Genomic DNA, 23,271 nt, shown 5'->3' with positions numbered 1-23,271 from the left:
GCCTTAACGGAGTCCCTGACTTCTCTCGCTGCTTGTTCCTCATCCTGTGTCTTAGGTTGTTTCACGTCTTTCCTATCCTGGTGCGCAGTGAATGAGGGTGTTAGCGAGCGCACCCAGTTCTTGCATCGGTAACGCTGTCGGGGATTTGAGCTCCATGTGGAAAAAGGTGAAGCTACATTGCACTATGGTATGTCTAAGTTTTTTTTGCTGTTTTGTTCCTGCTTTTGTTTCTGTTTTAGTTTTCTCAATAGTCTTTTCTGCGTTTACTGTAGGACCATTGCATCCCCTATGGCCTGGTATCCAATCCATTCCTGATATTATACATCCCGGGTACATCCTCTCTCTTCCCACACTGATCCTACGTTCAAGCGTGAAGTCGCCCCTTCCCCTACTGTTAGCCTTATTATACTTTTCTGTAAGGTCTTCTGGGGAAAAACCTCCTTGACCTTAAGATAGTATCCTGGAACGTCAAGGGCCTCAGTTCTCCCCACAAACGAATGAACATATTGAGGCATCTGAGGCTCCTAGACACCGACATAGCACTGCTCCAAGAGACACACCTTCCTTCTTCTGACTTCGACCGTATGCGGAAACTCTGGATGGGTAGAGTGTTTGGCTCTGCCTCACCCAGAGGAAAATCAGGGGTCCTCTTACTCATACACAAACGAGTTACACTTGATGTTACTCCGCTATATACGGACAAGGACGGCAGAATCCAGATCCTTCAATTAGGTACAGATACTGATTCTTTGGTTCTCTCTAATGTCTATGCCCCTACACCTTCCTCCATCCCCTTTTTTCAGACTTTGACTGGACTCATGGTGCCTCACGTCCACAAGCCTATGCTACTTGGAGGCGATTTTAATGCAACAATGTCCCCCTTGACAGATAGGTCCGCCAGCCTGCACCGTGCTCGGGCCCCTGCCGTTGTCCCCGCCTCTCCCCTTCCCCCTTTTGTAGATAGTCTTCATCTCATAGATATTTGGAGGCTGGCCAATCCCACTGGTAAGGAATATACCTACTACTCTCCCCCACATGACTCCTTTTCTAGAATCAATTATTTTTTCAGCAACTCCACACTGATCAACTCCTTACACTCACCCCTCATCTCTGATCTAGTGATCTCTGACCACTCTCCGATTTCCTTTCTCTTCTCACTCTTCACCCCCCGATCTTTCACTAAACCATGGAGATTTCCCTCCTACCTTCCAAACAACCCTGACCTCTTGTCTATCCTTCGGGAAACCTGGGAAAACTTCCTGGCTGACAACGCTCAACACACAAATGACCCGGTCTTTCTGTGGGAGATGGGCAAAGCAGTTTTGCATGGTCGCATTATAGCTTTTGCCTCCTCATACAAGAAGAAAGCAACCCTGCAGTACAGGGAGGCCAGTGAGACCTTGCAACAGGATCACGCTCGTCTCCAGCAGCAACACTCCCCAGAGCACAGGGCTCAGTGGAAGGCAGCTAAACTCCAGTTTGATAAATTGGCACTGGCCCTGGAACAATTTCATAAATCAGCACTAGACATCCACTATCATAAATTTGGGAACAAACCAGGGAAGTTATTAGCTAGACTATGCAAAGGCCCCCACACCCCTACTCACATCACCGCCCTTAATGATCCCTTGGGTGTCTTGACTTCTTTTCCTGAAGACATAACCTCTGTTCTGGAATGTTTCTATACACGCTTATACGCCTCAGACCCTATTGATGAGATGGAGGCTAACAGATTTCTGAATGAGGTCCAGCTGCCCATGATCTCACCCACACAATTGACCAAACTAAATGCCCCCATCACTCCAGAGGAAGTTATTTCCTCTATCTCCTCGCTTTCTCCCGGCAAAGCCCCTGGCATAGATGGCTTCACCTCAGAATTTTTCAAACTTACCAAACACTTGATTTCACCCACTTTGACTACCCTATTTCAATACATTCTGGATGGCGGCAAATATATTCCTACAGGAACACAGGCTTTTATTAAACTTATCCCCAAGCCGGGCAAGGACCCTACCGAACGTGGCTCATACCGCCCAATATCCTTGATATATCTAGATGCGAAGCTGTTATCTAAAATAGTTGCAAATAGGCTGGCTCTGATTATTCCCTGTCTTTTCCACTTGCCATACTTACACTCGATGCCGAAAAAGCCTTTAATAATGTCAGCTTTCATTGGCTTCACCTTACCCTTCAAAAATTTGGCTTTTCTGGACCCTTTTTACACCTAATCCCTGCAATGTATGCGTCCCCCACCGCCAAAATTGTCACTCCCCAACATATCTCCAGTTCCATTCCACTACACAAGGGTACCCGTCAGGGCTGCCTCTTATCGCCGCTCTTATTTAATCTTGCTATTGAGCCCATATCTCGCTACCTGACATTCCATGCCCCCCTAACCGGTGTTTTTATAGGCCAGGAAGAAATAAGATCCACAATGTTTGCGGATGACATCATCCTCTTCACCTCCAATCCTGCCAACCACATCCACGCCATAAAATATATTTTTGACCGCTTCAGTCTCTGCTCGGGAAACCGCATAAACTATTCGAAAAGTGAGATCCTTCCGTTGGGCGCCCCTCACTCCTTAAACTGGACTTCTTCTTCGCTCTTTGGTATAGCCGCATCACACATCAAATATCTAGGGGTAAATATTGGCAAATCCCCAGCCTCTCTCTACCATTTGAACTACACCCCTCTCCTAGGGAAATTAACCAAGGAACTAGATAGCTGGGCCAAACTCCCCCTTTCCTTTATTGGTAGATGCCATCTGTTCAAGATGGTCAGTTTACCCAAACTGATGTATCTTATGCAAACACTACCCCTTCTCATCAAACCGGTCGACATCAAGCACCTCCACAAGTCTATTTCCACTTTCCTCTGGTCTGCAAAAAAAACATGAATAGCCCTACATAAACTATTCCCCCCCCAGGCACAATGGAGGTCTGAATTTTCCAGACATATAATATTTGTTGTTTACTGAGAGTAGGAGCGGATTGGATACATGGCACTTCTTATTTCCCAAATTTCTCAATAGAATCCCAGTTGGTTAACCCTTTTAATCTAGCAGCTATACTCCATTGTAAATTGGTTGACTTACCACTCCCTCTACGTCAGAATGTTCTCTTGAGGGACACCCGTGTGGCTTGGAGGGAGCTCAGGAAAAAACTGCGCTTCCCCCAATTGATTTCTCCCCACTTACCCATCAAGGGCAACCCTGCCTTGAGATCATTGTGTCTTGAACTGGTCTATGCTTTATGGGCCTCTAGGGGCCTGAAATACTTTGCCCAATTATATGACCCCACACTATGCTCTCCTTATTCCTTCCGGTCACTCCAAAATTTATATGGGATTCCGCCAACTCATTACCTATACATCTACCAGCTTGTGGCCTATGTTAAATCTCTTTGTATGGACACTGTCGCATGATTCGCCATCTCACCTCTGGATCCGATCCTGCAAAAGGAACCTTTATAATTGTCGCGCATATATATCGTCCCATTCAAAACGTGCTCCTATCGACTTCAAAAGACTCTGTACATACCTATTGGCACAAAGCCTTCTCCTGCACTGAAACGAAACCCTACATTTTGGCTGGTTTTAACTCTACATGCACATTCATATGCAATAAATTCTGTAGGGAGCAGCAGCTGAAAATTGTCCATCATGCCTACGCACCGTTCTCTTCTTTGCCTCTCCATTCCTCCTTCCAGGCCTGCTCTTGGTGCCTTTTGAATCGCCCCACCCTTCATCATAGACTGTGGTCTTGCCATTGGATATCATCCTTTTGGGACCAAGTTGAAGCTTTTGTGCTAAAGGTCACAGGACTAGCACCCACAAGAAGCCCTTTCTCTTTGTTATTTGGATATATGGATACACCTCCATTCATCTCTCCACACCCCCATGACAAGTCTCGCACCTCAATTATCATTACTCACAAACCCTGGATTATAACGTGCTACATGATAGCTAGGAGGGTTATACTGAGAAACTGGGCCTCCTCCACTCCTCAGACTATTCAGGAAGTTAATTCGGATGTGAGAGCCCTTTACACCAAAGAACACCTGGATATACAAATCACCAAAGCTGACCCTCTGCGTTTTTGGAGGAAATGGTCAGCATACAAGGACACCCTAAATATGCCCCTGTCTCCAGGTAGCCCATTACATGCCCATTCGCTTACACTCTCGGATACGACCTCCCCCCTTGATTGACGTTCCACCCCCCCCCCTTTTTTTTCATTTTTCCTTTTTTCTTCATCCTTCTGTCCACGATATCTGCTTGAACGATAATCTTACCCTTAACGAAAATATGCACAAGTCTAATCCGCACTGGAAGTTCAGTTAACAAACTTTTGTGGTTTCAGGTTGGGGATCTACAGGATTTCAGATGCCTGCCATTGTATGTACTAATGTTCTCTCTCCTTACAGGTCCTACCCCCCCCCCCCCCATCCCTATTTTTGTGGTCCTAGACATTGTTGACAGTGTGTAATATCATTTGTCCATGCCACCTAGGCCACATGATGTTGTACGATTTGTACTTTTTCTACTTATTTTGTGTCGTGGTTTGTATTTTGAAAATGCAAATAAAATTTCTTTTATGTTCTAGTAGATCATGTGCCTAATAACAGTATGCAATTCCAAGCTGTGGTTTCCAAAGCAATAAAAATCCTTTCTTGTATTAAAATAGGTTATACACTGCAGAAAAGGAGATATAATTTTGCCCCTGTACAAATCATTAGCAAGGCCTCATCTGAAATATGCAGTTTGGTTTTGGGCACCAGTTCACAAAAAGAATATTGGGAAACTGGAGAAAATGCAGAGAAAGGCAACCAAACTGATAAGAGGCATGGAGGAGCTCAGCTATGGGGAAAGAATAGCCAAACTGAATTTTTTCTCTCTTGAGATGAGGAGTAGAGATGGACCAAACCCCACACCCCGGTTCAGTTTGAGCCAGAACTCTCTAACATCGCAAAAGTTCAGAACCGAACTGTGAACCCTTTTAAAATCTATGGGACCTGTTCTTGAAAAATCAAAAGTCCCTATGAAGGCTCATATGCAAGTTATTGCCCATAAAAAGGTATGGGAGCCTGGGTACTGTACCAATGCAAAAACAACTTTCAAAAAAAGATTGTTTTTAAAGGAGCATTAGTTTTAATGATGCCTAAAGTGAAACAATAAAAAGGAAAAATGTATTTAAATATAGTGTCTGGTGGGTCCCCTTAGTCTGCCTGTAAATTGGAGCATCTATGCCATGTATAGAACCTGCTGCAGCAAAACCGACATTTATAAAGAAAAAAAAAAGACATTTAGGCTGGGTTCACACTATTGTGAATTGGATGGGTTTTTTTCCCGCATCCAATTTGCAAGTCAGGGGACAGTAGACTCAGTCTAACCCGAGGCGTGTAATCTAAGTGGCAACCGGTCTTCATCAGAGCCTCTGATGGTGAGGATGGATTTTGCTGTGTGTATAGCACCAGGTCGCTGTCCTCGGGGTTGCCCTGCCAGGAGGTGAACAAGTCTGGATCCGGTGGCAGATAAACAGACAAGGATAAGGCAATGGAGTGGTCACAAACAAGCCGAGGTGAGGGACAAGCCAGGAGATCAAACAGGAATCAAAATGGATACAACAGGTTTCAGGTTCAGGAACACAGGAGAAGCTGCAGATCAGACAGCAAAGACACAGTGCTGCTGAGGTGTTTAAATAAGGCAGCCTGTTGCCAATTACTGAAATTGTTGGCCTGCCAAATATGATGGGGAGTGGAAAGTGAAGTTTGTTGCACTGTAAATTGAGAACGTCTGCTGACAGAAATGTAAAAAAATTACAAAAATAAAATAATAAAAAGGAGGGAACACAAGTGTCACAGTCAGAAAAAACTGCGGCTGGCAATTTAAAAATTAGAGGCAAAAACCCCCCAGAAAATCACTAAATGTTATGTAATGCTGTATTAAACACTGCACTACACTAACTCACTACACTGACACTACACTATACTGTCATGCTATACTCACACTATACTGATACACTATACTGACACACTACACTATACTCACACTATACTGACACACTATACTCACACTATACTGACACACTACACTATACTCACACTATACTAACACACTATACTCAACCACTATACTAACACATTATATTGACCCACTACACTGACACTACACTGGCACACTATACTCACACTGTACTTACACTACACTAACATTACACTAACATGCCACACTCTAACTCACTAGTAGTAAACTGAGCCCTGCTCTTTCTATCTCCAACTTCACACTACAAAAGGTTCCAGTGCGAAGGAACCCTTTATAATGTGGGGTGGGACTATGAGTACTGAGCCATGGTTGGGCAAAGTCATCATAAGTTTGTCCAATCATGGCTCTGACAGTGCTCTGTACCCTGATTCGGCAAAGCCCTGCACCTGACCAGCAGTCATTTGGCAAAACATCCCGACAAGTGCCCCACAAATTTGGGTGTTCATCGAATGGGTGAACAGGCGATGTTCGGGCCGATCTTTTGCTTGGCTCAAACTGTTCACCAACTCTGAAGAGGAGATTAAGGGGAGATATGATTAACATGCATAAATACATAAGTTGTCCATATAGTGTTAATTTAGCTATAGAAGCCATATTGTTCTATTTGGATTATCTTGCGATTTGTCCTACAATGAAAAATTGTTTAGGAGATTCTAGAATACCTGCTTACACACAATTACTTTATTTTTGATGGCACCTTCTATCTCCAGAGATGTAGGCCCAGGATGGGGGCAAAATATTTGCCCTCACTCACCCACCTATTTATGGATTGGTGGGAGCGGTCCCACATCTATAGAGATAGAAATCCTTTTAAACCTTACATTCATTCATAGCTACATAGATAACCTCCTGTTTATTTATGATAGGAGGATGGGCAACCTGAAATCCTTTTTGCCTTTTTTAAATTTGAATAATAACAATGTAATGATTACGGGACATATGGAGGAGAGAGGGATCCTGTTTCTGGACGTCCTTTTAGTAGCATCAGGAGACCAGGTTATCACTAGACTTTATAGAAAGCAATTGGCTGGAAATACTTTCCTAAAGGCACAATCAAGTCACCCTAAACACGTGATCAAATGTATACCAGTTGGACAGTTTATACGCATCGGTCAGATTTGTAGCGATTGTGCGGATTTTGATAAAGAATCGGCCCTACTTTATGACAGGTTTAGCGAGGTTTAGCGAGGCATATGGTATAGCAAGAGCCAAGAATAGGGAGGATCTCTTAAAGAAGGTTCATAAACCCCATACCAATTTTGGTAGTAAGCCGGCATTGGCGACTCCCTATAGTCAGGAGTTTCACCAAATTGGGGATATAGTTAGGAGATACTTACCACTCTTTGTATGAGGATGAATCCTTGTCCAACAGGGTATAAATATTATACCTAGTAGAGCATGCTCCCTGGCCAATTCCCTTTCTTCAAGCTTTTTTTAGTCTGCCCCTAGGCAAACTACAACCTATTTAAATTTCAAAGGAAATTATAAATGTGGAGCAAGAGATTGTCCCTGTTGTTCCCATTTTCTTGGAAGGGAGCTTGTATCCTCAAGTAGTAACAATAAATCCAAAGAGCTGAAACATTTCTTTAACTGCAATACCAAATATGTTCTGTATGTCATTACATGCAAAACATGCAAGTTACAATATGTGGGACACACCAGCCAGAGGCTTAGAGATCGTTTTTGAGAGCATCTTAATAATATTAGGACCTATAAGTCAACCAATGTGGCAAGCCACTTTAATGGATATCATATTGGGGATATTAATCTGGTCTCTGTACAGGTTGTTTAGGTTGTTGTGTAGGAAAGAGGTGCATTGGATTTTTTATTTGCATACTCGTATCCCTTTTCGGGTTGAACTTTGAGTGGGACGTTTCTCATTTTTGTGAATGAACGTGGTATGGGTTCCTTTGAACCTCCCTCCTTCCTTCCATATTTCCCTGTTGAGGTTATCTATATTTTTTTTTTTAGCGGCTGCCCAAATTATGGATTTGGTTAGGTTATCTCTTACTTTATATGGGAAGTTTGAATATCATCCTATATGGTTTTTGCCTTATCCTATAAAAATATATATATAAAAAAATGTTTCTTTGGATATCTGTGGATATGTTGGTATCAATGTTCATAGATATCCAGAGACTCACCTTTAGTGTTGCAATTTTGAGTGACTAGCAATTAATGTCACAGTATCACTAATATTATATTGAGGCGTTTATATGGGTCTTTACATGTATACTCCTTTTTATGTTATCATAATCTCCGCATTTTTTTATATTTTTTAATTTCTTTTTCTTTTTTTTTTTGGTAAGGATATTTTGTATTATTCAAGGAGTATATTTATAGGTCACTTGTGGTTATTCTTTTTGGTATGTTTTTCCCTCTTGTGTTATATCCTTTTTCTTTCATTTGTTTATATGTTTTTCTTTATGAGGTATAAATGCTTGCACACTTTACATATACAGTATCTCACAAAAGTGAGTACACCCCTTAGATTTTTGTAAAAAATGGATTATATCTTTTCATGTGATAACACCGAAGAATTTACACTTTGTTACAATGTAAAGTAGTGAGTGTACAGCTTGTATAACCGTGTAAATTTGCTGTCCCCTCAAAATAACTCAACACACAGCCATTAATGTCTAAGCCGCTGGCAAAAAAAGTGAGTACACCCATAAGTGGAAATGTCCAAATTGGGCCCAAAGTGTTAATATTTTGTGTGGCCACCATTATTTTCCAGCACTGCTTTAACCCTTTTGGGCATGGAGTTCATCAGAGCTTCACAGGTTGCCACTGGAGTCCTCTTCCACTCCTCCATGACGACATCACATAGCTGGTGGAAGTTACAGACCTTGTGCTCCTCCACCTTCTGTTTGAGGATGCCCCACAGATGATGCTCAATAGGGTTTAGGTCTGAAGACATGTTTGGCCAGTCCATCACCTTTACCCTCAGCTTCTTTAGCAAGGCAGTGGTCATATTGGAGGTGTGTTTGGGGTCCTTATAATGTTGATATACTGCCCTGTGGCCCAGTCTCTGAAAGGAGGGGATCATGCTCTACTTCAGTATGTCACGGTACATGTTGGCATTCATGGTTCCCTCAATGAGCTGTAGCTCCCCAGTGGCGGCAGCACTCATACAGCCCCATACCATGACACTCCCACCACTACGTTTGACTGTAGGCAAGACACACTTGTCTTTGTACTCCTCACCTGGTTGCCACCACACACGCTTGACACCATCTGAACCAAATAAGTTTATCTTGGTCTCATCAGACCACAGGACATGGTTCCAGTAATCCATGTCTTTAGTCTGCTTGTCTTTAGAAAACTGTTTGTGGGCTTTCTTGTGCATCATCTTTGGAAGAGGCTTCCTTCAGGGATGACAGCCATGCAGACCAATTTGATGCAGCGTGCGGTGGATGGTCTGAGCACTGACAGGATGACCCCCCACCTCTTCAAACTCTGCAGCAATGCTGGCAGCACTCATACATCTATTTCCCAAAGACAACCTCTGGATATGACGCTGAGAATGTGCACTTTACTTGATGTGGCCTGTTCTCAGTGGAACTGGTCCTGTTAAACCGCTGTATGGTCTTGGCCACCATGCTGCAGCTAAGTTTCAGGGTCTTGCCAATCTTCTTATAGCCTATGCCATCTTTATGTAGAGCAACAATTCTTTTTTTCAGATCCTCAGAGAGTTCTTTGCCATGAGATGTCATGCTGAACTTCCAGTGGCCAGTATGACAGAGTGAGAGTGATAGCACCAAATTTAACACACCTGCTGCCCATTCACATCTGAGACCTTGTAACACTAATGAGTAACTGGGGAGGGAAAATGGCTAATTGGACCCGATTTGGACATTTTCACTTAGGGGTGTACTCACTTTTGTTGACAGCGGTTTAGACATTAATGGCTGTGTGTTGAGTTATTTTGAAGGGACAGAAAATTTACACTGTAATTCATGCTGTACACTAACTACTTTACATTGTAGCAAAGTGTAATTTCTTGAGTGTTGTCACATGAAAAGATATAATAAAATATTTACAAAAATGTGAGGGATATACTCACTTTTGTGAGATGCTGTGTGTGTATATATATATATATATATATATATATATATATATATATATATATATACACACACACACACACGTATATTTGGTTTATGCCAGAAGTGCTTTTTATAAACAAATGTCGCTGTTTCAGTTGGACTTTGGCTGCCGATGTGGAGATTGTTGGTGTGTGATGATCCAATTCATCAATGGATCACACCTGTCAGTCAGAGTTTATAAGGAACAAGCATACTAGGGGCTATCAGCAATGATTAAGCAAAGAAGTGTGAAACATGTTTGCTGACCTAGTACATATCGTGTGTGTCATGTTGCTGATTTTATGAAGTTTCAATAAAGAAGTGTTTTTTTCCCTGGAAGTGCTGCCAATCTCTCCTTCATCTAAATGTTCCTCTGGTGGCGGACCACGCTGCAAAGTATCTTTACAGAATGCCTGGATCGGTGTTAATCTTCTCTGCTTTGCAAATGGTTCATATAATGAACTTGGTGTAGAGATATTCACCTTAAGGTCAAGGGGGCACAGAGGACTCCTGCTGCTAATGTCAGTTCTTCAGAACGTTATATACAAGAAGCCAGGTAATGTGGTGACATCTCTGACCAAGTATGGACACAACCACAGTTGGTCTATAGTAATATCCATATTTGATCAGCGATGTCGCCAATACCTCACCCCTTTGCTTACATTACTTGAGATTCCCTATACAGGATGCCTTTGCATGCGTGTATTCAGGTAGAGGTTACTGATGCCCCAGCAGCAAGTTAGGGGTTAACTTTAATTTCCAGGTTTTTCTTTTCGGGTTTTCTTGGGTCCGACTCTCTGGTCCTTTGTGCTATAAAAGGGACTGGGGATCGGATCCATGGGGAGAAAATTTTACACACACACACATACACACACAGATATTGCGCCTGATGCCTTTGCCGGAGTCTGAATGGCCCATATCCTGCTGATGCCAAGCACCTTACATCACCTTTTCTCTTCTTTTTTCTTTTTATACATAGTACAGGAGAGGAACCTGTAAAGCTATGCTAGACTCAAGCTAGAGCTGGATTTCAGCTTTAATTATATAGTAGTTTTGGTTTGACCCCCTCTGAATATACCCTGTTTAGTTTTGGTAAGCAAATTCCTAGACAGGTGCCTAGTATTAATACACAGGATTGCAATTTTGAAAAAAGGTAAATTAAATACACATTGTCAGGCTTAAAGCTCACCTCTGGACAGCAGTTGTCATTTTCTTCATATCCTCCTCTCCCCACATAAAGTGTCAAACAGTGCTTTTTCTTACCTTGTCCCTAAAGTTACTTATTATTATTATTAGCCTATGTAACATCATCACATGGGAGGGAAAAGTTCTCGGGAGAGGAATCCACGGGGTAAGAGAGATATTATATGGGGGCTGTTCAATCCTATGACCCCTACTCCTGGCATTGTTCTCCCTACATTCTATTGCTGTGCTGCACTAACTGTGCTCTGAGCTTCACAGATGATAGGGAAGGGAAGTAAAAGCATAGAAGGTGGTGAACAGGAAAATGAAAGACCTTTTTCAAATTTGTCAAAAAAACTAAGAACAATTCCCAGCTCAACTTACCAGCCAGCCTGCAACAAACTTAATTTTGTCCTGTTTAACAGCTCACGTTAAAAACAGGGGTTTAGATGGCACACATTTGCAAATACATATGTAAGCTGCAAAGCCCACGATAATGCACCCCAGTCCTAACTGTATACATCTTGAGAGCCTCCATAATAGGAGCACATATATAGCAATGGATAGATTGAGGGCAGGTAAGCCTGGAGGAAGCCCACTCCTCCTTAAAGGCACAGGGGTGCACTGGACACCCAGCAAATAGCACAATAGCAGCAATGCCTTGCAAACTATGTCATATAAGCACTTATTAATATCTATCTAATTATAAAATAAATGTTTTCTCCAACTGAGTAAAAATAAAATAACAACTTAAATTAATCTGAACAAAAACCATGAAAAGTCTCTTTTAAGAACCTTAAGAGTCCATTCACATTGGTACGACTTGTCAGGCGACATGGTCAGCCTGACAAGTCGTGCACCGTCGCTCCCACTGTGTATTACAGGAGTTGTTCTAATAGGAGCAACACAAGTCGCTCCGACTTAGAAAAAGGGTCCTGTACTACTTGGGGGCGACCTGGAGGTGACTTGCATTGACTTCCATTATGTGAAATCCGTGCAAATCGCGCCGAAGTCGCACTGCACGCGACTTCTCAGGTCGCCCCCTAAGTCGGAGTGACCTAATGTGAATGGGGACTAAGAGTCATAAGCTAGTTTAGCGAAAACCATTTGCTACACAAATGTTTACAAAATATACTGTACGTATCAATCTACAGATCTCAGATTTTTTTATCACTTGAAATTATCTTCATATATTTTATTAACAATTATTAATGCCTATCTCTTTGTGCAAGCTAGGTGCTCCTCATTTTTAGCAGATGTATTTTCTAGCTGTATATTAGTAGACAAGTAGGGATGAGCTTCGGGTTTAGGTTGGCCATGAAGCTGACCCAAACCCAAGCTGTTTTGCGAAGCAAACTAAATAGCTAGATTTCGCCAGTTTGTCACGCCCATCCTGTAGCTGGAAGTCATTCATTTAGTGGCAGTATTACTACCACAGATATTTGTGAATGAATATGGAGTATACAATAAGTCTTGTTACTTATTCACAAAAAAATTGTAGATAGTAAATCAAGCACACAGCATTAAAAAAGTATTTAAATTAACCACTTGCCGACCCACCGCTGCAGATTCACTGCGGCAATGTGGCTCAGATGTGCGAATCGACATACCTGTACATCGCTCATGCCAGCGGGTAGGGGGCGAGTGATTGAATTCGCTCCAGAACCGATCACTCGTCAGGTCAAAGCCAATGATTTATGGCCAGGACCTGCTGATCAGTTCTGACGAATCACATGAAAGTCCTGTGCCTGTGTAAGGAAAACACAGGCACAGGAAATGATGCATAGTTGCCAACATTTGAAAAAAATTTCCAGGGACACTTTGCAGCACAGCTATCAATTACTTACCACACCCACTTCCCTGAAGCTCCGCCCACTCGGCATAATTAATCTCCGCCTATTTATCAGATTATAGGGTCTACTTCATAAAGAGAGAGTTACAGGAAATTGAAAAGGGAATTGTAAAATTGAGGCCAAAGTAGCAGAGTTGGAATAATTCTCCCATTCTACTGTACTACTTCTGCCTAAAGTTTAAAATTCTCATCACAATTCCCTGCAATTCTAAAGTGTGAAATGTGCTCAGGTGTGACCATACAAAAAATGTAATATGTAAATATAAATAAAGTGCAAGGTGTAAATAAGTACGATTATACTATCTGGTATAATTAGGTTTTATTGTACTTATTTACACCTTGCACTTTATTTATATTTACATATTACATTTTTTGTATGGTCACACCTGAGCACATTTCACACTTTATTCACCTGTCTTTGAATTCAGCCCTCTGTAGGGTGATAATTTTCATTTACATAAAACAATGTGGCATCCTTTCCTTCCTAACATATTACCAAGTCCATACAAGTATAGATCCTAACACATTACCCAGTTCACACCAGTATAGATCCTAACACATTACCCAGTCCATACCATCCTAACACATACCAAGTCCATACCAGTATAGATATCCAGCATGAGATTTTTCCCATTGAGGATTGAGGTGTGTTTTCATTTTTTTGAGCAATATATATATATATATATATATATATATATATATATGCACACACATACACATACACGGATATGTACACACATTTATCTAGAGCTAGAAAACTATATATATATATATGTATCAATTAACAGGTGTATAAATTATATCTATAAAAAAACATTATTGATAGTAGTAATTAATGGAGTGTGAGGCCTCCAGCTTGTCGGAAGGTGCTCTGCCTCCCCCTGCTGGTGGATTTTGGAAAGTGCACCATGCTGACACCCTGCCTTCGGTGACACGTTACATGTGCGACAGGCGGGAAGAGTGAGTGGGCACAGAGAGAGAGACAACCTGCTGCCAGAACTACAACTCCTAGCTGGGGTGAGAGCGACACTGTGTGGCACAAAATTAAAAAAAAAAAAAAAAAACATTTTTTTTTTTAAAATGATTTACAATGTCCCTGATTAACAGGGACACTGTAAAATACCCGAGACAGGCTCCTATTTGCCGGGATTGTCCCGGGAAAAACGGGACAGTTGGCAGGTATGAATGATGCAATCTCCCCTTCTAGAGCCCTTTTCGGATCGAGCGTGAGAGTAGAGAGCATAAGAGTACACAAGCACTACACTGACACCAGTACACATAGGCACATTTTTCACCCCCTGACCACCCCCCATTTAACCCTTTCACTCCCTGACACAGTGCCACTATATACAGTGTACATAAAATTTACTGATCACTGTATTAGTGTCACTGGTGACGCCAGTTAGTTTGAGCAGCAGTTAGTGGTAGTTAGCGTCAGTCCCAGATAGGGTTAGGGCACCCGGCATTTATTCCCTAATAAAGATTTAATCCCCTGATCACCCCAGTTAACCCCTTCAGTATTATAGTGTACAGATCTTTTTTCTGATCACTTTGTTAGCGTCACGGGTGACACCAGTTAACATTAGCGTTAGTTAGCATCAATCCAGGATAGCGTCAGATTGCCCACCACATATTTAGTAATACATTTGAACCTTTTGATTGCCACTGATACACACAGTAGTGTATACTAGTATTATACTAGTATAGTGTCTGAACAGATCAATATCTTTGATCAGATCAGAACTAGACTAGTGTCCCCAACAGTTTAGTTTAGTGTTCCCAAAACACAGCGTTAGCAGGATCAGTCCTGACACCTGTCAGCACCTGTGTTCAGCCCCTCCACCCAGCCCCCAAGAAGTGCAGTATCAACAGATCACTGTCACTTACGATACACAGCACACAAAACCACAGCATTAGTAGAGTCAGACCAGATCTCTGCTAGCGCTAGCAGTTACATTTTTTGGTAGTGGTTTAAACAGTCCTTGCCAACCATGTGATTTTTTTACCTGTAATTCACACTAGGTAACTATAAATTTATTGGCCAAAACATCCAAAAAGAGGTACACTAATGAAGAGGCCTACACAATTCTGAGCATGACAGATGAGAGTGATGGGGAAGCCTCACTGTCAGAATCAGGCTCAGTATTGGAACCTGTACAAAGCAGGGGCACCCTAACAGATAGCTCTCACAACGGAGTAGTGGTCCCTGCTAAGGTCAGGCGTACACGACCCCATTCTTCTGTTGCTGAGGTGCAACAATCGCATGGTTCTTGTATGCAGCAGAGTGTCGGTACTAGTGCCGCTCAACCTTCTGGTGAACTGGCAAGCACCAGCGGCCTAGTACACCCTGGTCATAGACAAACCAGCACTACAGTAACACTTGGTAATGTTGCAAGGCCCATAAGTGCAGTTCAAGCTGGTGTGGTGGCTAGCACAAGTAGTGTCCCGCAGCCAGCAAGAATTCAAAAACAGGTCCATAGAGTACATATAGTGTCCTTTCTGATGCACTTGCAAATCCTGATTGGGAGCTCACCACATCTGCAGCGCCCGTACTTCCCCTATTCACTGGCCAACCCTGAATTCAGGTCGAAACAGCCAATTTTACTCCCCTTGGTTTGTATGAGCTGTTTTTCATGGAAGTTCTGTACAGATCTATTGTGGACCAAAGCAATTTATATGCTGATCAATTTATCACCACAAACCTAAATTTGACCCTTGCCAGAAAAATTTGCATGGCAACATATCACTGTTTCTGAATTTAAAACCTTTCCTGGGCCTATACCTCATCATGGGCATTGCTAAAAAGAGTGAGTTGCTGTCATATTGGTTCACTGATCCAATTTATCATATGCCCGTGTTCTCTGCTGCCATGGCCAGGACTAGATATGAGAAAAGCTTGCGGTTCATGCATTTCTATGACAATAAACTCTGTTGTCCACACTCTGTCGTAAATCACTACAATCAAAAATTTGCATCCATGTATATGCCTTGTATATGTTTGATATCAAACATATTTTCCCAATGGCCCTGCAGGGAATAGGAATATGGGTTGACTTTATGTGGGAGACGCCGGGACATCTCTGCAGAGTTCTGCAAGGACATGGAAATGGTGGTCAGTAGATATTGGCAGTATTTCTTCTGTCATTTCCACATATGTGAAAATGTTAAATATATGATTTTTTGATTCTGAGAATTATTTTGATATATTGCAGAAGTTGGGATTTTGTCCCTGAGGAAGAATATTGTATACTAAAAAGTTTGAAATGCGTTGGACACTCTCTCCTTCTTTGACTCATCTGGTCCAATTTTATGTAATTTCCCCCCTCCCAGGGTCCATTTTGGTTTGGGGAAAACCAATGGGCTGAACGAAAAAAAAGAACATTGCATGTATGCCTATCATTAGAAGTGGGTGGATGCTGGGAGGTCTAATGGTGGGCATACCACACACTTTCTGGCAGAGACTTCTTCATCCGCATTGATCGATGTGAATGGAGGAATCTGTTAGGTTCTTTTTTTCCCGCAGGCTGCATTAAAAAAAAAAAAAAAAAAGAACCTTACAATATATGCCCAGCAAGGACCAGCAATGTACTGGTATGTCGCTGGACTTTGAATAGTTATACCGGAATGATGCCTGCAGGTTTTTTCATCATCTTGGTATAGTTTGGTATAGTTTTTTTACAGCCGACGATCAGCCAGAATGGCTCCAATCATCTCTATGGCCTAAGATACTGGAAGCTATGAGCATTGTATCACTTCAGTTTTGCAGGATATAAACAACGCCATTTTTTAAATGGGAATGTATCTTATCACACTAATCTTGGAGGATTGGAACCTATTAACGTGGGACTTTATAACTGGGATTAGAATAGATCTAAAGAGGAATAATAACCTTGGCAATGAGGTCATTTTGACATAGTTCACTCTACCCAACCAGGAAAGATCACATCTGGACCATGGATCTAAGTCAGCACCCAGTTTTTTTTAAATTGTAGCAAAATTTGCATTATAAAGATGAATCACATCAGCCGTTAGGCTTACCCCCAAATAAGGAAGAGAGGATGAGCTCCAATGGAAGGGAAAATGACTTTGAAGTCTCTCAAGTAGAGAAGGTGGGGTAGAGATGTCAAGTGCCATTGATTTAGTAAAGTTAACTTGTACCCCTGAAGCCCTCTCAAATTTATGTAATAGAGCTAGTATGTTTTGTGTGGAGATTAGTGGAAATGTAACAAAGGTTAGTAAGTCGTCGGCGAATAGAGTGCACTTGTCAGTTTGAGGACCACACTGTACCCCATGGATATCAGGATGATTCCTGCTCCCAATTGCCAGCATCTCGATAGCAATTGCAAAGATCAAAGGGGACAAGGGACAACCTTGTCTTGTGCCCTTTAATATAGAAAATGGGTCGAAGTAATAGACCTGAAGTCTCACACGTGCGTTTGGGTTACAATATAGAGCCCAAAGTATTGAAGGATAGCAAATGTGCTCAAACCCTTACCTGGACAGGTCCTCGAATAAGTATGGCCATTTCACTGTATCAAAGGCTTTTTGTAGGTCAAAAGACAAGAGAAAGCCCTCCTGAGGAGCCCCCCCGCCCCATTCCAAAGTGAGCATAAGAGCAAGATCACATCAATGGCCCTCCAGATTTGATCAGGCCCATGTCTCCCCGGGATGAAACCCACTTGATCTTTATGTATGTTTTGATTATTAAATGCTGATGATCTATTAGCTAAAATTTTTGTTAGGATTTTAAGATCATTATTGATCAGAGAGATTGGTCTGTACTTGCAAAATTCCGAGGAATCCTTGCCAGGCTTAGGTATAACCTAAGAAATATGTAAGCTGAGTTAGAGTCATTATCGACAGTAGCCCCCTTCAGAAAGGAGTTAAAGAGCCTCATCAAATATGAGGAAAGGACCTTAGAAAACCCTTCTGGTCCGGGCGCAGGGGTTAGCTTGTTTGAGGAAGTGTGTCTCTTGTAGGAAAAGGCAAAGTGTTGGAAATGGTATGTTTGAAACTGTTTACGACTATTTATCAGGGAATATAGTTCCTGAACATTGTGAGAAGCTAATCATAGGGGGAACATGGAAGCATCAGTTAGGATCATGGATCAGAGAGAGGGTGAAGCACATCAAATAGCAGAAACTAACCCTCTAAAGTGAGGAGGAATCCATCAGGGGAAACATTGAGTCAACCTGGGCAGCAGAGAACAAAGTACTAGCATTCATAGGATTAACTCGGTGTAGGGAAAAGAGAGAATAGGATTGTGAAAGAGAACAATTTAGAAAAAAAGGGAAAAAATAGAAAAAGGAGACTGTAGAATATCCACATAATGGATACCCCCAGACCTGAGGGGTGGAAACAGGCCTGCCAGTTCCCACAAGTGCAAAAAACCCAAAGAACTCTGCCAAATAGGCAGAGTAGAGTCAGCCTCGATATTAGGGATGAACCCAAATATTGAGGCAGATGGAGGAGCACGAAATCCACTCCGGCCTAGACCCCAAATAAAAAAACCCTATCACATTTGCGGAGGCCATGAAATGCCAAGATAGCACAAAACCTCCCAAAATGACCCATTTTCAGAAAGTAGACCCCCCAAGGTATTTGCTAAGAGGCACGGTGAGTATTTTGCAGCTCTCATTTATTTTGGAAAATGAAGAAAGAAAAAGAAAATGTATTTTATTTTTTCAATTTTCCAAAATTTGTGACAAAAAGCGAGATCTGAAAAATACTCAACAAGCCTCTCAGCAAATAGCTTAGGGTGTCTGCTTTCCAAAAAGGGTTAATTTGGGGGGGGGGGTTGCTGTCTTGGCATTTCATAGCCTCCAAAACTGTGAAAGATAGGGAGGAGTGAAATCAACAATTTTCGCCTTTAGAAAGCCTGAAGGCAGTGATTAGTTTAAGGGGTCATGTATGCGGCTACACTGCTGAAAAGTCTCACATATAGGGTATCTCTGTACTCAGGAGAAGCAGCAGAATGTATTTTGGGGTGTAATTCCACATATACCCATGGATTGTGTGAGCAATATATAATTTCAATGACAACTTTGTTTACATTTTTTTTTTTCATTTTTCAAACACCTGTGAAAAAAAAGGAAATATTCAATGGGCTCAAAAGGCCTCTCAGCAAATTCCTTGGGGTGTTTACTTTCCAAAATGGGGTAATTTGGTGGGGTTTTGTACTGCTCTACCATTTTAGCACTTCAAGAAATGAGATAGGCAGTCAGAAGTAAAAGCTGCTTAAATTCCAGTATATACACTATAACTATAAAGACATGTAGCTAAATACATTTTTGCCTAAATGTATGACAAAAATTGAGTTTATTGGATATTTTTCATAAGAAAAAGTAGAAAATGTAATTTTTTCTCAACATTTCAGTATTTTTTCATTCATATCACAAAAAATAAAAATCCCAGTGGTGATCATATACCACAAAAAGAAAGCTCTATTTGTGAGAAAAAAGAATATAAATTTGGTTTTGGTACAGCATTACATGACTGCATAATTACCAGTTAAAATCACGCAGTACCAAATTGCAAAACAATTCCTGGTCATTAAGGAGGTAAAACCTTCCGGTCCTTAAGTGGTTAAAATAACCCTAGTCCTCAAAAAAAGCACGTCTCCTGACGCCCATCAATTCACAATGAGCGATGCTCCACATGACCATTTGTGGACAATGATGTGGTCAATGATATCACCCAGGATCCACCGGCCACTTTGGTTACAAACAGAAGGAGGCCAGGGATTGGAACATTCATTTAGCAGCAATAGATTTTGTTTTTACTACGCCACTTCACATGCAGTAAAGGAAGAAAGGAGGGAATCCCTTGTGCCGCACATCCACGGGTTGCGTGATGGTGGAAGTGACAACCCCATCCTGGGCTCTCTCTAGGTCATGCCCCCAACATGTTTCACTCCACCCCCCCGGGGCTTAGTCATGGGGATGGAGAACCCATGTGCATGGGGAAGTATAAGAGCATCACTGGTAGTCACTCATAAGGGTTAGCAGGTGTGTGTGTAGTTAATAATCCTGGGCTGTTAGGTGGGGATGATGAAGTGCAAGTTTATGGCATTGCCCAATCATTTTAAAAAAATTTTATTTTTTAATTTTGCTCTTAGCCTTATTAAAAAAAACCTATATATGCTAAAAATACCTAAATAAAGAAAAAAAAAAAAAAAAAAACACTTCCCGAAAAAATAGTATGTTTTTACTTTTTTTTTTGCAATGGTATATCTATTAGCTACACATGCCCTTTATTATCAATATCTTACAAACAGACCTTAAAAAAAGGCCAGAAAACAAAATATGATTTGGCTCCTATAGACTTCGATTGGGTTTGGGTGCTATGCACTAGCTTTATTCAGTTCACTCATTGCTTTAAACAGGTAACACTCATAATAATTTTTTAGTTCTACCATCGTCATGGAAAATAATATTTCCAGCATACACATTTCATTCAAGTATTTTTCTGTCTGACACATTTCCTTCTTTTTTACTTCCTTCTTTTTGGTGAAATTTCAGTTTGAATTGCACAAGCCAACATTAAGGAACTAGATATAGTTGCACATACCCTTCTGGAGTGACGAACAACAGAGATTGATTTTGTCAACAATCATACAGGAGCTTCAAAAAATAAAGAGCAAAAACAAGTTCTGAATGGAAATTCCACACCTGGATACAGATCCGTCTGTGGCTCTGGTGATGTATTGGACAGCAGCTGAAAAAGTGAAGGTTAGTGATAATTTAAATGTATATTTAAAATTAAAGCAAACCTGTCCAAAGACAGATATGGATGTTGATTTACTAAAGACATTTTTTGAGTAAATATTCTTAACTCTTTTAGTAAATTAGCCCAATGGGAACTGCTATTCTTGAGCTTCTAGATGTTTGACTTGCTTAGCCATTACTGTTTTTTTTTTTTTTTTTTTTTTAATTGCTTATCAAAAACAAGCAAGCATAAAGTCAGAGTAAAAACATACCTCATAATCTGCACAACTTTTTCCAGGTTAATGATTTAAAAAGTAATAAGGCAACAGATTTTTTCTATGACATCAAGGCAGCTAATATTTTTAGATGAATAATTTAATAATTGCAACCTCCATACAATCTCAGTACGGGTTTCTTTTAAAGGACAACTTTTTCAAAAATGTTTTTGGATAACTCTATGGGATTAAAGTGTAATGACAATATTTGGTGTACAAATTACCTTTTATTTCATTCAAATATAAAATTATAACAGTGCAGTGCTCAAGTGCAAAATGAGTATTCCAAACAAAAGCAAAATCACATACTCTATGTGACAAATTACACAAACCTACTGTGGACTGATTCTGTGTACTTTACAGCTAACATAAATAAATGTGTGCAACAATTTTCCAGTTAGTAAAATAAATTTATAAAAACAATCTCTAAATACATTTCCAAATCAAATCAGTCAAATGAATATTGATATGCGTCAATATCATCATTATGCCATCAAACACGTGATTTGTGGTGAATCCAAATATAATATATCCTTCTCCTTCATAAAAAAAAAGTCTCCATCCTGAACAATCACCTCCACTCATGTGTATTGGTTAAACATTTACCTTCCTTAGTTGACCTCTTAAATTACAGGAGGTCTGATCAAATCCAGAAAGAAGACTTCAGCCTCTCCTACAACACCGCAGTGAAAGATGTCCTGCACATTTTTCATTTTATATTTATCTTTTTTTTTAATGTGATATATATATAATTCACATAGTAGTGTGGGCTATTTTTTTTATGTTTTTCAATTCTTTCTCTTTGCAGTGACACATTTGATATTTAATATTTTATTTCACATACCTTAATGTGCTGCAGACTAATTAGAGTGAGGGCTTTTTTCCTTTCTCATTATAACTTTTTATGGTTATACTGTAAAACAAAAAAGAGTACATCCCTCACATTTTTGTAAATATTTTATTATATCTTTTCATGTGACAACACTGAATAAATGTGACTTTGCTATAATGTAAAGTAGTGAGTGTAAAGCTTGTATAACAGTGTAAATTTTATGTCCCCTCAAAATAACTCAATACACAGCCATTAATGACTAATCCGCTGGCAACAAAAGTGAGTACACCCCTAAGTGCAAATGTCCAATTTGGGCTCAAAGTGTCAATATTTTGTGTGGCAACCATTATTTCCCAGCACTGCCTTAACCCTCTTGGGCATGAAGTTCACCAAAGCTTCACAGTTGGCCACTGGAGTCCTCTTCAACTCCTCCATGATGACATCACAGAGCTGGTGGATGTTAGAGACCTTGCGCTTCTCCACCTTCTGTTTGAGGGTGCCCCACAGATGCTCAATAGGGTTTAGTTCTGGAGACATGCTTTGCCAGTCCATCACATTTACCCTCAGCTTTTTTAGCAAGGTAGTGGTCATCTTGGAGGTGTGTTTGGGGTCATTATCATGTTGGAATACTGCCCCATGGCCCAGTCCCTGAAGGGAGGGGATCATGCTCTGCTTTAGTATGTCCCAGTACATGTTGGCATTCATGGTTCCCTCAATGAACTGTAGCTCCCAAGTACCGGCAGCACTCATGCAGTCCCAGACCATGATGACACTCCCACCATCATGCTTGACTGTAGGCAAGACACACTTGTCTTTGTACTCTTCAGCTAGTTGCCGCCACACATGCTTGACACCATCTGAACCAAATACGTATATCTTGGTCTCATCAGCCCACAGGACATGGTTCCAGTAATCCATGTCCTTAGTCTGCTTGACTGTTTGCGGGCTTCCTTGTGCATCATTTTTAGAAGAGGCTTCCTTCTGGGATGACAGCCACGCAGACTATTTTGATGCAGTGTGTGCGGTGTATGGTCTGAGCACTGACAGGCTGACCCTCCACCCCTTCAACCTCTACAGCAATGCTCGCAAACCATGGCGAGGCTTGTTCTGAGTGGAACCTTTTCCTTACTTGGCCACTTTGCTGCAGCTAAGTTTCAGGATCTTGGCAATTTCCTTATAGCCTAGGCCATCTTTATGTAGAGCAACAGTTCTTTCTTTTTTTTTTTTTCAGATCCTCAGATGTGTTCTTTGTCATAAGGTCCCATGTTGAACTTCCAGTGACCAGTTTGAG

General features: G+C 41.1%; 1 protein-coding gene across 1 annotated transcript in view; it reads left to right on the top strand.

The window, feature by feature from the left end:
* Window positions 1-20,758: 20,758 nt before the first annotated feature.
* The window catches only part of LOC309548566 (interleukin-5 receptor subunit alpha-like), an 82,712-nt gene continuing 80,199 nt past the window's right edge, over window positions 20,759-23,271 (top strand). Inside the window, exon 1 of the mRNA XM_082248536.1 lies at window positions 20,759-20,897. The gene's annotated coding sequence lies outside the window, so the exon portion shown is untranslated. The remainder of the gene's footprint in view (window positions 20,898-23,271) is intronic.

This window comes from Pelophylax lessonae, assembly GCF_965119305.1.
Source record: "Pelophylax lessonae genome assembly, chromosome: 2".
Taxonomy (NCBI): domain Eukaryota; kingdom Metazoa; phylum Chordata; class Amphibia; order Anura; family Ranidae; genus Pelophylax; species Pelophylax lessonae.
Note: the sequence above shows the minus strand (reverse complement) of the source record. Positions and strands in the feature narration are given on the sequence as shown.